This window comes from Mustela erminea, chromosome 8, assembly GCF_009829155.1.
Source record: "Mustela erminea isolate mMusErm1 chromosome 8, mMusErm1.Pri, whole genome shotgun sequence".
NCBI lineage: Eukaryota > Metazoa > Chordata > Mammalia > Carnivora > Mustelidae > Mustela > Mustela erminea.
The window spans coordinates 8644-21424 of NC_045621.1; the positions used below are offsets into that span (position 1 = coordinate 8644).

At 37.6% G+C, this 12781-nt stretch overlaps 1 long non-coding RNA gene across 1 annotated transcript; it reads left to right on the forward strand.

The window, feature by feature from the left end:
• Nucleotides 1–898: 898 nt before the first annotated feature.
• Nucleotides 899–1803, forward strand: LOC116597530. Its single transcript, XR_004288660.1, has 2 exons — nt 899–931; nt 966–1803. It is a non-coding gene; the product is annotated as an uncharacterized LOC116597530 (long non-coding RNA).
• The last annotated feature ends 10978 nt before the right edge of the window (nt 1804–12781 follow it).

Below are 12781 nucleotides of genomic sequence, written 5' to 3' on the forward strand. Positions count from 1 at the left end.
TTCTAAAATTTTAGAATTTTCTAGAAGAATGTTGGTTTCTGTCCATAAAAATACATCTTTTAATATTATAGATCTTATCCTTATACAAAAAATCACATTAAAATCAACCCCTTTATTTTTATTTTATTATTTTTTTAAAGTAGACTTCATGCCCAGTGTGGAACCCAACACGGGACTTGACCTCACAACCCTGAGATGAAGACCTGAGCTGAGGTCAAGTCAGATGCCTAACTGACTAAGCCACCCAGATGCCCCTAAAACCGACCCCTTTTAAAAAAAAGGATTCATAACTCCACTATTAGCCTATCATTTTAAACAGCATTCTTATAAGGCCAGAGAATCTGGATCATCTCTTCAGCCCTCACATAAAACAACAAATACTTTTCTTTTAAGTAAAGAATTTGTTTCAGCAGAGTTGTGGAATTGCTGAGTACCTGAAGATTGCCTTCCAGGTTGGACGACTAGTCAGCGGAAAGACTGCCATCCTGTATGTAAAGTCCCTGCTGTGGACTGAGACCTTCGAACCCCACGAGAAAGCTTGGAACTGAAATTCTCAACGTGGCTTGCTGATTTCCTTCCAGAAATAGCATGACGCTACTCACAGGGATATTACCTTAGTTTCCACAGGTAGCATGTGTAAAACCAGTCTCAGCTACCAAAATAACTACAGAAGTTACTTTTATAAGCAGTTCAAGTTATTGGGAGCCTTTTAAAACTTTTGTAGTTTTATTAACATAAATTACCTTTTTAGGATTTTTATATAAAAACTGCAAGGTGGCACGTTATAGTTTTATATGCCTTCGGGGTGATGATTCTTCTAGAGGAATATGTGATTTATTCACAGTTCCTCAAGGTCTGGGAATGACTCCTAATTATACCTATTTTTGTGCAATTACAGCATGTTATGCTTTAGAAATTGAGAGTTTAGTAGGTTTTTTTTAAAAGATTTTAAGAGAGTTTAGTAGGTTTTTAACTGCTGTCCTCATTAGGCAATGATAAATATTTCCCTCAAATAACTGAATATTTTTCTGTGTTTTAAAAATAATTGAAATTTATCTGCCATGTCTTGTGTTCTAATTCCTTACACAAGTGGCTAAGCTAGAATGTATTCATAAAACAGAGGAATGTGAGTTATATATATTAGAACATGACAAGACCCTGTATTTCACTTTAATGAATCTCAAAATTAATAGGTTTGTAGGATAGATTTTATTAGTAGCTTAAATGATCTTAGTCATATGCAATAAGTATTTTTACTACCAGTAAGTCTAAAGTTTTTAAAGAAAAAAATGCTTTTATCCTAGTGTCTGCCACCGAACAGTCACTAAGTTGACAACTTTCACACTTGTTTTCTCACCTAATAGTGCCTTCCCTGAAAGTATGTGTTGGATAGAAATTCACTCTCTTAGAAAAATGTAACTGTTTGCTTTTGCATACTCTGTTCCTTTTATGGCTTCTATCTCAAGGTGTAATCTTGTATGGGAGACTGAAGGTTATTGTTGTTACTGGAAGCATGATGTTTTAAGTTCCCTTTTATGAAATGTACTGTTAAGCAGTAGTATTGTCCTTCAAAAAATGAAAATGCATATCTCTACAAAGGTGTGATAGAAGAATGATTTGGAAGCTTACTCTTTGAGGAAAATGTTTGGGAAAATATTGGGATTCTTTTTACCCTGAAGCAGCATGTGAATGTATTTGGTTAAATTTATCAGACAATAGCTCTATGAAAACTTTTGATTTTCAAACATTTTAAATACTACTGTGTTTATGATTTATTGAGAATTAAAATCCATTTTGAGTGTAGAATTTTAATAATCTGATCAGTTTTAAGAAAAATGAGTGAGATACAGGGTACTTAAAGCATTTAAAATTGGTAAGAACTATGATTCTGTTGTCAATTTCTTATGTAAGCATTTATTTCAGAATTGATATTTTGAGAAACATTTGTGTGAGGAATATTCTTTCTTTTCTTCCTCCTTTACCATTCTCTTGTGATGAATTACTATTATTATTTTATTATGATGATGGTTATTATTATGATATAGGTCTTCATAATTCTGAAGTATAAAACAATTAAAACTTTAGTGCCACAATTTTACCTGTGTTTAGAAACTACTATTCATAGTAAATTCTCATCAATACTTCATATAACGAAAAAGATAAAGTGTCAGTAAAAGAGATTGTATTTATACTGGCTTCCTTAAGAGGGCTGTGAAAGACTTGTGATCGTTCAAGAGAGATTTAAGTGGCAAAAGTACAGTATATAATAGATCAGCTGCTTTTTAATAAGGCAAACAAACTGTAAATTGATAGACACTTCTTTGTTGCAAAACACAGTGCCAACCTTGGAGAAGAAGAAGAATTTGAATTTTTGAAATACACGTGTATGACCATCGCCTATCTTAATGTCACTTTGTATGTTCTCTTGGATAGTTTGTATATGTGGTAGTTTGGCAAATAAAAAATGTAAATTTCAGAAATTGAATATAGGATCAAAAATGACAAATAAAATAATGCAATACTCAGTGTTTTGGAGACTAGCCCTTTTAATTTGTTGATATGCTAGTTTGAACAATGAACCCCAGGCATATATGCTTGTATTTCATTGTAATTTCTGATCTGTAATTAGCTTCTTGGGAGAGATACCAAATCCTTGATTTTTGTTGTCATTGTTCTCAGGTGCAATATAACAATGTAACCAAACCTAGATAATTTTCAGAATCATTGTTAGTTTAGTAAACCTAATCTAAACAGAGATTTAAACTTAATAAAATTTTGGTTAGTAGGAAGGAGGGATTCTGCTATACAAATGCAGCTATTTACCCCTAAAAGATACATTGTTCATTTTTTAAAAATTTTATTTATTTTTTAAATTTCTTCTCACTGTTCCAGAATTCCTTGTTTATGTACCACGCCCAGTGCTCCATGCAATACGTGCCCTCCATAATACCCACCACCAGTCTCACCTAACCTCCCACCCACCCACCCCTTCAAAACCCTTAGATTGTTTTTCAGAGTCCACAGTCTCTCATGATTCACCTCCCCTTCTAATTTCCCTCAACCCCCTTCTCCTCTCCATCTCCCCATGTCTTCCGTGTTATTCCTTATGCTCCACAAATAAGTGAAACCCTATGATAATTGACTCTTTCTGCTTGACTTATTTCACTCTGCATAATCTCCTCCAGTCCCGTCCATGTTGCTACAAAAGTTGGGTATTCGTCCTTCCTGATGGAGGCATAATACTCCATAGTGTATATGGACCACATCTTCCTTATCCATTTGTCTGTTGAAGGGCATCTTGGTTCTTTCCATAATCTGGTGACTTTAGCCATTGCTGCTATGAACACTGGGGTACAGATGGCCCTTTTTTTCCATGACATCTGTATCTTTGGTGTAAATACCCAGTAGTGCAATGGCAGGGTCATAGGGAAGCTCTATTTTTAATTTCTTAAGGACTCTCCACACTGTTTCCCAAAGAGGCTGCACCAACTTGCATTCCCACCAACAGTGGAAGAGGGTTCCCCTTTTTCCACATCCTCTCCAACACAGGTTGTTTCCTGTCTTGCTAATTTCGGCCATTCTAACTGGTGTAAGGTGGTTTCTCAATGTGGTTTTAATTTGAATCTCCCTGATGGCTAATGATGATCAACATTTTTTCATGTGTCTACTAGCCATTTGTATGTCTTTGGAGGAGTGTCTGTTCATGTCTTCTGCTCACTTTTTAAAATGATTATCAGTTTTGCATGTGTTGAGTTTGCAGAGTTCTTAAAGATTTTATTTATTTATTTGACAGAGAGACAGAGATCACAAGGAGGCAGAGCAGGAGGCAGAGAGAGAGAGAGAGAGAAGGGGAAGCAGGCTTCCTGGTGAGCAGAGAGCCCAATTCGGAGCTTGATCCCAGGATCCTGAGGTCATGACCTGAGCCAAAGGCAGAGGCTTAACCCTCTGAGCCACCCAGGTACACTGAGTTTGAGGAGTTCTTAATAGATCCTGGATATCAGCCCTTTGTCTGCATTGTCATGTGTGAATATCTTCTCCCATTCTGTGGGTTGCCTCTTAGTTTTGTTGACTGTTTCCTCTGCTGTGCAGAAGCTTTTGATCTTGATGAGGTCCCAGAAGTTCATTTTTGTTTTCGTTTCCTTTGCCTTTGGAGACATGTCTTGAAAGAAGTTGCTGTGGCTGATATTGAAGTGGTTACTGCCTATGTTCTCTTCTAGGATTCTGATGGATTCCTGCCTCACATTGAGGTATTTCATCCATTTCAAGTTTATCTTTGTGTACGGTGTAAGAGAATGGTCGAGTTTCATTCTTCTACATATAGCTGTCCAATTTTCCCAGCACCATTTTTTGAAGAGACTGTCTTTTTTCCACTTTATATTTTTTCCTGCTTTGTTGAAGATTATTTGACCATAGAGTTGAGGGTCCATATCTGGGCTATCTACTCTGTTCCACTGGTCTGTGTGTCTGTTTTTGAGCCAGTACCATGTTCTCTTGAAGATCACAGCTTTGTAGTAAACCTTGAAATCAGGCAATGTGATGCCTCCAGTTTTGTTTTTCTTTTTCAACATCCTTAGCAATTCAGAGTCTCTTCTGATTCCATACAAATTTTAGGATTGTTTGCTCCAGCTCTTTGAAAAATGCTGGTGAAAATTTGATCAGAATGATTTGAAAGTATAGATTGCTCTAGACAGTATCGACATTTTAACAATGTTTATTCTTTTGATCCATGAGCATGGAATGATCTTTCATCTTTTTTTTTGTCTTCTTCGATTTTTCATGAGTGTTCTGTAGTTCCTCAAGTACAGATCCTTTACCTCTTTGGTTAGATTTATTCCCAGGTATCTTATGGTTCTTGGTGCTGTAGTAAATGGAATCAATTCTCTGATTTCCTATTCTATTTTTTCATTGATAGTGTATAAGAAATCAACTTATTTGTACATTGATTTTATATCCTGTCACATGACTGAATTGCTGTATGAGTTCTACTAGTTTGGGGGTGGAGTCTTTTGAGTTTTCCATACAAAATATCAGGTCATCTGCAAAGAGAGTGAGTTTGACTTTGTCTTTGCCAATTTGAATACATTTTACTTCTTTTTGTTGTCTGATTGTTTTTGTTAGGACCTTTAAAACTGTAGTGAACAAGAGTGGTGAGAGTGGGCATCCTTGTTGTGTTCAAATCTCAAATGGAAGGCTATCAGCTTTTTCCCATTGAGGATGATATTTGCTGTGTATTTTTCATAGACAGATTTTATGAAGTTGAGGAATGTTCCTTCTATCCCTATACTTTGAAGCATTTTAATCAAAAATGGATACTGGATTTTGCCAAATCATCAATTGAGAGGACCATGTGGTTCTTCTCTCTCCTCTTATTGATTTGTTCTACCACAATGATGGATTTGCGAATGTTGAGCCACCCTTGTATCCCAGGGATGAATCCCACCTGGTAATGGGGGATAATCTTTTTAATGTGCTGTTGGATCTTATTATCTAGGATCTTTTTGAGAATATTAGCATCCATATTTATCAGGAATATTGGTCTGAAATTCTCCTTTTTGGTGGGGTCTTTGCCGGGTTTAGCGATCAGAGTAATAATGTTGGCTTCATAAAAAGATTCTGGAAGTTTTCCTTCTGCTTCAATTTTTTTATAACAGCTTCAGGAGAATAGGCATTATTTCTTCTTTGAAAGTTTGGTAGAATTCCCCAGGGAATCCGTCATGTCCTGGGCTCTTGTTTTTTGGGAGGTTTTTGATCACTGCTTCAATCTCATTACTAGATATTAGTCTATTCAGGTTGTCAATTTCTTCCTGATTCAGTTTTGGAAGTTTATAGGTTTTCAGGAATGCATCAATTTCATCTAGGTTGCTTAACTTATTGGCATAGAACTGTTGATAATAATTTCTGATGATTGTTTCTATTTCCTTGGTGTTAGTTGTGATCTCTCCCTTTTCATTCATAATTTTATTAATTTGGGTCTTTTCTCTTTTCATTTGGATTAGTTTGGCCAATGGTTTATTGATCTTATTGATTCTTTCAAAAAAACCGCTTCTAGTTTCATTGATGCTTTCTATTGTATCTCTAGTTTCTATCTCCTTGATTTCTGCTCTAAGCTTGATTATTTCCCTTCTTGTGTGCGGGTTGGCTTAATTTGTTGTTGATTCTCCAGTTCTTTAAGGTGTAAAGACAGCTGGTATATTCTGGATTTTTTTTTTTTTTTTGAGGGAAGTTTGGATGGCTGTGTATTTCCTCCTTAGGACTGCCTTTGCTGTATCCCATAGGGTTTGGACCAAAGTGTCTTCATTCTCATTGGTTTCCATGAATTGTCTAAGTTCTTCTTTGATTTCCTGGCTGATCCAAACATTCTTAAGCAAGGTGGTCTTTAGCTTCCAGGTGTTTGAGTTCCTTCTGAACTTTTTCTTCTTGTCGAGCTCCAGTTTCAAAACATTGTGATCTGAGAATATGCAAGGAATAATCTCAGTCTTTTGGTATCAGTTGAGTCCTGATTCTTGACCCAGTATGTGGTCTGTTCTAGAGAAGGTTCCATGTGCTCTCGAGAAGAATGAGTATCCTGTTGTTTTAAGGTGGAATGTTCTGTATATATCTATGAGGTCCATCTGATCCAATGTGTCATTCAATGCTCTTGTTTCTTTACTGATTTTCTGCTTCGATGATCTGTCTGTTACTGAAAGTGGCATGTTAAGATACCCTACTATTAAAATATTCATATCAATATGACTATCTTGATTAACAGTTGTCTTATGAAGTTGGCTGCTCCCATATTGGGGACATAAATATTTACAATTGTTAGATCTTCTTGGTGGATAGACCCTTTAAGAATGAGGTAGTGTCCTTCTGTATCTCTGACAACAGTCTTTAGATTAAAATCTAATTTATCTGATACGAGAATCGGTACCCCGGCCTTCTTTTGAGGTCCATTGGCATGAAAGATACTTCTCCCTTCACTTTCAGTCTGGGTGTATCCTTAGGTTCAAAATGGGTCTCTTGTAGACAACATATGGATGGGTCCTGTTGTTTTATCCAATCTGCAGCTCTATGCCATTTTATGGGCACATTTAGGCCATTCACATTGAGAGTGATTATTGAGAGATACGTTTTTATTTACATCGTGTTACCTGTAAAGACTCTGTTTCTATAGATTGTCTCCATAAATTTCTGTTCAATGCTATTCTTGGGATTTTTCCTCTTTTATAGGACCCCCCTTTAATATTTCCTGCAGTGTTGGCTTGGTGGTTTCATAGTCTTTTTAGCCTTGCCGGTCTTGGAAGCTCTTTATCTCTCCATCCACTTTGAATGTCAGTCTTGCTGGATAAAGTATCCTTGGCTGCATGTTCTTCTCATTTAGTGCCTGAATACATCTTACCAGCCCTTCCTGGCTTGCCAGGTTTCTGTGGACAGGTCTGACGTTATTCTGATGGGCTTTCCTCTGTATGTAAGGAATTTCTTTCCCCTAGCTGCTTTCAAGAGCTCCTGTCTAAAATTATGATTCATCATTTTCACAATCAGGAGTCTCGAGGTCTTTTTAGATTCTACAATCTTGCGGGGGAGACCTTTCTGCCTCTAGGACACAAATGTTGGTTCCATTTGCTGGATTGGGAACATTTTCATGGAGAATTTGTTCCACTATATCTTCTAGACTTTTTCTTTCTCCACCCCCTCAGGGATTCCAATAATTCTGATGTTGGAACATTTCATGGCATCATTTATTTCCCTGATTCTGTTTTCATGGCTTCTAAGCTGTTTGTTCCAGGCCTCCTCCTGATCCTTTTTCTCTATCAGTTTGTCCTGCAGATCACTAATTCTATCTTCTGCCTCAGTTACCCTAGCTTTTAGAGAATTAGGTTAGATTGGAACTCATTGAGAGCATTGTGCACCCCATGCCTGGTGGCTTTCACTCTGCCCTAATCAATTCCATTTTCTCATTAATAGTTTTCTCCAATGTAGCCATTGCCTGGATAATTATTAGCCTGAATTCCCTTTCTGACATATTGTTTATGTCCATATCCAATAGCTTTGATGGAGAGGGCCCAGTCTCTGAATTCTTCCTCTATTGGGTGTTCCTCCCCCTAGTCATTTTGGTGAGAAATGGCTGAGGGGATGTGAAACTGAATGTATCAGCCATGGGGCAGGCACAGTGCACCCGGGAATGCTTCTGAGCAATCAGGAGTCCCCCACCAAAAAGAAAGAAAAAAGAAAAAAAGAGAGAGAGAGACAGGAGAAAAATAAATAAATAAATAAATAAATAAGAAGTCCCAACCTGAATGGGCCCCAAAGGTACAATTTATAAAGTATATAAACAAAAACACCTACAAAAGTAAATGACAAGAAAAAAAAGAACCCAGCCAAAATGAACCCCAAGCATAAGATGTAGATACTACCAGAACAAAAACAAATACAGAGAAACACTGACAGAAGAAAAATATGAGAGGGTGGTTATAAATTCTCATTGTGGGCGAGGAAGGTTATTTTGATTCTCCTCGGATGTATCTTGATATCTCTGTTAAAAGACTCAACTTTCCTGAGTTAAAGGGGGATTAAAACTGGTTTGTATATAGGGGTAGCCTTGATTGGGGAAAGGGGATTCCTTGAAGCTTATCTCTATATGAATATTTTTTAAAAAGTAAAATTAAGAAATTAAAAAAATTTAAAAAATAGATAAGCAAAAGAAAAACATAGGCATATGTATCAAAAAGTTCAAGTTAAAAAAGTTATGGAATTTGTTGTACTGAACATCTCATTGTGATGGTAAATAGGTTAAAAATATTAAAAAATTAAAAAGGATGAGAATAGTGGGAACAAATTAAAAATAAAACAATCTGAGGGTTTTGAAGGGGCGGGGGGTGGGAGGTTGGGGTACCAGGTGGTGGGTATTATAGAGGGCACGGATTGCATGGAGCACTGGGTGTGGTGCAAAAATAATGAATACTGTTATGCTGAAAATAAAAAATAAATTTAAAAAAAACTATAAAAAGGGGCACCTGGGTGGCTCAGTGGGATAAAGCCTCTGCCTTCGGCTCAGGTCATGATCTCAGGGTCCTGGGATCGAGCCCCACATCAGGCTCTCTACTCAGCGGGGAGCCTGCTTCCTCCCTCTCTCTCTCTGCCTGCCTTTCTGCCTACTTGTGATCTCTGTCTGTCAAATAAATAAATAAATTCTTTAAAAAAAAAGAAAAAAAACTATAAAAAAAGAGTACACTTACCATTATGAGTGTTGAGTAATGTATAGAATTGTTATATCACTATACTGTACACTTGAAACTAATATAACATTGTATGTTAACTATATTGGAAAGTAAAATTTAAAAACTTAATAAAATTTTAAAAAGCCATATTCTATTAAAAAAATAAAAAATAAAATTATATCTCTGAAGTAGTGGTGGTTGTCTTCTTGGGTTTTTGTTTGTTTGTTTTAGGGGTGGGGCTGGCTTTCTGGGAGAGGGGTCTGCCACATGGTTTTTTAGGCAGTCTTGCTAGAGTTCAGTCCTCCTCCTCCCTCACAAGGGGCTGGGCTCTGAGGAAACCAGTTTTTCAGGCTTTTGTTCTCTGGAGGGTTTTTTTTTTTTTTTTCTCCCCTTGGCAGCTTTTGGCAGTTCTTTGGAGGTTTAGAGGAAAGCATACTGCACCCAGACCACCATCTCAGAGAGGAGACTCAGTCTGCTCCCCTCTGGGTGCTTCAGAGCACATGAATTCCCCCTCTGCCCCGGCAGAACACATCCCCAGTCATGATCTCAGGGGTCACGGGGCCCCCGCTTATGCCCACTGTTACCAAAACCAGAAGAAATCCAGAGTGCTGGCTTCCAGCGGCTGCCTCGGCCGTGGCTGTCTGGGCCGGTCCCTCCCTTCTACAGTTTATCTCAGGCTGGACATGACCTCTTCCATACTAGTTTTGAAACACTTTAAATACCTTAAACTGACTTGGAACTATATATCAAATTAATTTGTTACCCAAAAATGTAGTAATTTTCTTTGTTTAGCTTCTCTTATGATCACCCACATTGGGTGAGACATAAAATGTGTGTCTTCTAAAACTTGACATTCGCTGACTTGATTGAGTTAGTGAGAACTGCTACAGTGTTCTACTTAGTTTCCAATGTGTAACTTGTGTCTGTTCAATAAACTTGAGCATATGGTGCCAGTTTTTTGTATATTTTCCTCTGTGATCATAGTTTTGTTTTTTAATCACTTGAGCCAGCAATAATCGACTAAGAGGATGACCTCAAAGAGGTGCCTCTCTGAAAGTCTGAATTCTTTATGAGTGTTATTTATTTGAAAAAAGGTAATACGAAAAGAGCAAAAGGAACCTAAGGTTAAAATACACCAGTTACAAATGACAGAATCATAGACACTTTAAAATTTAAAAGGGTTTTCCATTTCCAATAATGGCAAGTAACTTCTATCAGATAAAAATGGTAAGTGATGAACAAAAGAAGGGAAAAAAGAAACTTTTTGAAAACACTGAAGTTAGTAAAAGCAGAAACTGGAGCAGACCCAACCCTTATTAAAGAGGAGAACCACCTCTTTCCTGGAAGTTACTTTCTGCTGCTGGATAGAATGCAAGCAGAAAAGGGCCTTCCTTTTCCTGGATGATGGGACTGCCATCCTGGACAAAAGCTGAGGAAAGAAAGGAGCCTCATTTTGGGAGGGAGGAATGTTTTGCCCTCAAATCCTTTTCTGGCCCTGACCATGACCCTGCTCTAGTGAGACTCCAAGGGGCCCAAAAGGAAAACAGCAGACGGAAGGTCGGAAGAGCTGAGCAGGTGCTTCAGCCACTGCCTGTGGTAGGAGCAATGAGATGAGAGCAACGGAGCCTCGAGGGACAGGCGTTTGGAAACACCCAGTCTTTCCACTGAAACCTTGGAGGAGCTATGCCTTGGGAATAAGTACCGCATTCCGAGGTGGACTGGTTAGCCCTAGGATGAACAATGCCGGTGGTCCGCTCTAGCACAGTGTGAAACCAAGAGTCCGCAAACTTAAGGGGATCCACGTGTGATTCATTTGCTCCTTCAGGCAGTTGCTTTGAGCGGAAGACCGCGTAGAAGGACTGCAATGTTCCATCCACAATGTCGTGTGTGTGGGGGGGTGTGTGAAAAGAAAATGTTACCCATAGTTTGAAGGGGAAGAAAAAGAGTCAATAGGAACAGACCCACAAACAATTTAGCAGGTGTGACTTTAAGTAACAATTATAAATAAATATGTTAAAAACTCAAGAAAAACATGGAAATTATGGGCATTTCAGAAGATATTGGAAATTAATAAAAGACTCAAGTAGACATTCTGTTATTAAAAAAAATACAGTACCTGAAATCAGAAACTCATTGGAGGGGGATTAAAAGTAAACCAAGAAAAGGAAGAATTCGTGAATTTAGAGAGCAATAGAATGCATCTAGACTGAAGCACCAAGTGGGCAGTAGTGGTGTGGATTACAAAACAAATGGCCTCATGACTCTCGGTCAACTGCGGTGTAAAACAAAAGGAGTCAGAGAGGAGAGAGAAAATGGAGACAGACTAACTTGAAACCAAAAAGTTGCCAGATTTGGTAAAATGTAGCAACCATACAGTTGTGGAAGCTCAGTCAGTGAACTCTAAACACGACAATCACAAAAACACCATCTATGTGCATCACGGTCCAACAGCTAAAAACCGCAAGTTAGAAAGGGTTTACCTCACCCCTACATACTGGTAATGATGCCCACAGTTCATTTCTTGTCCAAATTCGTACTGACTGGATGGGACCTAAAGCTTATATATTCAAATTTCTAGTCCCGTGTGCTTTCTGCTGTGCAAGACTGCCTAGATTCCTAGTGACCCTTTATATAAAACAGATTTGTTACTATCCAGTGGGTAGGCCAGGATGCCCGAATGTTCCTTGGTGCAATACCAGTACCTTTCCAAGTGATACTTTTATTCACTTTCCGAATGTTCTGAACAGCCTAGAGTTACATTGTTTCATTTCCTTTTGCACCCTGGTTCACTTCCCTTGTCAGCTTTATTTCCTAAAAAGTAACAAATACATAAATTGGTGTTGTTTTAATAAAAGGAGCATTTAGATTTTGAACTTGAACTTTATACAGTCATTTACCTTCATGTTATTGAAAATTTTTGTCTTAAGGTAATTAATTTTTAAGTTCTTCTATACCATTTTTCAGATATTAAAGTATCGAAATGGAATCTTTAGGGATTACTTTTTAGCCAGTTTTGTATTCAGAAAATTAATTAATGACTACAAGGTTATTCACAAAAAGTACTGGATGATATATACTAGTAGTACTTAATTTGGAGAATTGTGCTATCCACCTGAGTAATAGAAATGATTCTTGATCTTGTGTAAGATATGTGGTAAATTTCCTGTGGGAGACAAGAAAGTTGGTATCTTATAAATTTTCTCATTTTTGAACAGTGCAGTTAAAATTCTTTTTGAGGTTGTAAGTGACATAAGCATTTTCAGATTTTATCACCTAACTGGCAGACAAGTGAAAGATTTTTAATCTCTCAATATACTTTCGTGAGGGAATGAGAGGGAAGACTTTATTAAAGAATAACGAATTTCCTACTTCTTAGTAATACTAGTGTTGACTTTAACTTAAACCTGTAATACTAAACCCAACCCAAGCATTTCACCACCATGTGGTATTAAATTACCGGCACAAATTGAGCCTCAGGGGTCTTTCTCCCACAGGTACTCAGTGTTTCCCAAGTAACAGAGATGACATAGTGGTAACTAAGTTCACCTTATTCCCACTGGACAGCTCTAGCCTCCCAAGGGAAC